This window comes from Macadamia integrifolia, chromosome 14 (genome assembly GCF_013358625.1).
Source record: "Macadamia integrifolia cultivar HAES 741 chromosome 14, SCU_Mint_v3, whole genome shotgun sequence".
NCBI lineage: Eukaryota > Viridiplantae > Streptophyta > Magnoliopsida > Proteales > Proteaceae > Macadamia > Macadamia integrifolia.
The window spans coordinates 18,000,888-18,004,117 of record NC_056570.1 but is presented as its reverse complement, the minus strand read 5'-3'; positions in this window follow the sequence as shown (position 1 = coordinate 18,004,117).

Here is a 3,230-nt window from a genome sequence, read left to right as displayed (position 1 = left end):
TTTCGTTTAAAAACGGTATTTTGTCACAAAAACTGAAATTTTCATTTTTAACACGAAACGTCATTTCTAGAACAAAAACGATACCAAACAGAGCCTTAGCGTTTCATCTCATCACCGGTCCCTATTCCCGTCTCAGGCTCCTGAGAGTGAGACTTAATTATGGAGTAATAATGGGTTGGTGGAAGGTTGGAAGTAAGGCTGAGTATTTATCTACTCCGCCAAAGAATTAGGATGATTTAGAGTCTTAGACTCTATGGTTTGATTTTTATTTGTATTTATTTGACTTATTTCTATTTTTACAAGTGTTTGGTATAATTTATAGCACTTATTTCTTTTTATAATAAATTAGAATAAATCACAAATCAAAAATCACACAACAAATCATTTATGTTGATTTTTGTTACCTTAAACGAGTACATGTGTTAAACTACTCAAAATCAATGGTAAATAGGTAACTTTAGTATGTTTTTTACTTTTCCAATAAAAAACTCCAAGTCCTATCATCTCTCTCGCTCGAAGCTCAAAGCTGAAGGTGAAAACTGAAACATATTTTCTCATTATATAATCTATTTTATAAATAGTAACTAAACGAATACTATTTGTAATCCATATATAATTTATTGTCACAAATAATTTATAAAAAATCATACATTCCCTTATACATAATGGCTGGTTTGCAAGTTCCCTTTTGCTTCCTATTAAATTTCTGTTAACATGGATTTTTCTTTATAGGGCTGGTTTGCTTTGCTGTGTCTCAACTTCTAATGCTTGGAAAATCTGTCGTCTCCAAGTCAAGCAAAGTGCAGAGTGAAGAAGATCTAGAGACACTGAAAATTGACAGTTTTATTACAGGTATACTTGTGAATCATGCCATTTTATAATTCTGTTTTTCTTGGGTGCGAGGTGATTTCATTGATATTCTCATTTCATTGGTAACAAGGTTTTGTAGTTGCTTATATGAAAACCATTGGCAGAAAATTTTTCCCCTTCATTTCAGTTGTGGGAACATCAATTCCTTCATGTGACCAAATGGGTCTCTTAATGCATTTGTTCATCTTCACAGTTTTCCACATTTGTGTGGCTTATTTCATACCCCTACAGCATTATGGATTTATTCTTCAATAAAATCCCAATAAGATCAAACAGAACTCAAGTCTAAATACCATCTTTCCAATGAAACTTCACTATTTTGGTTAAAGTGGAACACTTAATACCTATGCCAGCTAACAAAGAAGAAAAATCTATTTTTTGCTTTGTTTCAAAAGAAATTCCTAGAGCTTTATGTGTTGTGAAGTGCTCTAAATCCTACCATTGATTGCTTTCTTAAGACCATACATCACAATTTCTTTTTTCTCCTTATTTCTTTTTTAAATTGAAATACTTGTATAGTTAGTTAAATACAATAGAATGATCTATCCCGAAAAAACAAAAACAAAATTACAGTTTCATCAGGAAGAAAGAAGAAAGAAAGAGCCCCATAGAAGAGGAAGAAGGCAACTGTGCACATACAGAGGAACTTAAACAGCATTGTTATGGTCTCAAATGAATATATATAGGTAAAGTGCCAGAACCAGTTTCAGAACTACCATAAACTAGAAATTTGGAAGAAATCTGAGACTTTGGTATTGAAATAATAGGTTCAAATTGAACAGTTCTAGCCTCTAGGACAATAAAACTCTGATTTACAGAGAACAAAATCACTGAAACTGTATTCACCTTAGATGCACCCTTCTGCTCAGGGCAGAGTAAACCAAGACTGCCCTAAACAGAATGCAGGAAATGTCAAACCAATCCTAGATCAAGGTTTTTGAACCATCTCCAAGAAGTTGACAACCTAACTAAGAGCTTCCTCACTAAAGACTGAAAAACCTTGAAAATGCAGAAGCAATTTCATCACCAGAAACTGAAAAAAAAAAAGGAGAGTCGAGAGAGAAGTCTAGCGAGGAACAGAGAGAGATACAGTCGAGAGAGAGCGAGTCGAGAGAGGAGTCGAGTGAGGAACAAAGAGAGAGTCGAAAGAGGAGAGAGAGTTGAGAGAGAGCAGGGAGCTGGGAGTGAAAGAGAGGGTTAGGGTAGAAGACGTAACAGAGAGGGAGAGTCAAAAGAGGATGGAGAGTCGAGAAAGAGAGAGAGAGTCGAGGGATCAGGGATCAGGGAGCTGGGAGTGCAAGAGAGGGTTAGTACAGAAGACATAACAGAGAGGGAGAGTTGAGAGAGAGAATCAGTCGAAAGAGGAGAGAGGAAAACTCTCATACCTTTTATTTTAAATTGATGTGAATCGAATCGATTTGCTCTGATACGGTCTAGTTTAAATTGATTCCTCATTGATTTGGAGTTGTATCAATGGAAAACGAATCTCGACAGCTCATTTGACATTGTACATATGTCGACCTCTGAAAAGAATATTACACACAATTGCACAACAATTGCACAAGATTAAAATTTTAGAAGATTTTTATCCATTATCTGATGCATCGATGGAGGCAAAGCATGCAAGCCATATGGATGACATCCTTTGCATACATACACATGGCCACAAGAGCAGGAAAGTCATCCGCAGCCCATGCCTTCAATATAAAAAACGAAAAAAGCGAAATCTTTTCCAAAGATTCCGACGACGAGAACCGGGACCCACAAAAGCGGCCGCCGCGCCTCCACTTCTAGGGCTTCTTGTCTATATGGACCCCACCGTGTTACCTTCTACTCTGCGTGTCTCTCTCTCGTGAGTCGTGAACGTAGCTTACGACTACGAAATGGAGAAAGGTAAAAGCGAAGTATCACACCCCACCAATCACCCCAACATCACCCTATTCCCCTCTCTTTCCCCAACTTTAGTTCTGAGAAAGACCTGGACGGAAGGCAGGCGTACTCGTACCGCCCCAGCCAAATCTCTCTCAAAGACCACACTTCGTCAACACGGTATTAGTTGGGGCCCCACACTCTAGAACCCCTCCCTGATTCATCCGCGTAGATATGCGCAGTTTCGTCGTCGGTGCCGCTCCTCCTAAGAATTACTAAAAATCTCAGCCGAAAATTACTTTACTTTTTCAATAATGAAGAGAAAATAATAAACATAAAAGAACACTCAAATATGGAGAGAAATTATCAAATTCTCCATCAACATAAAAAATAATTATAGGAAATTAACGGTGAATGGTTACAACTGGCTGTAGTAAGGAACAACATTGAGAAACTCCTATTTTCTCAAGTAGCAAAAAAACAGCCTGTGA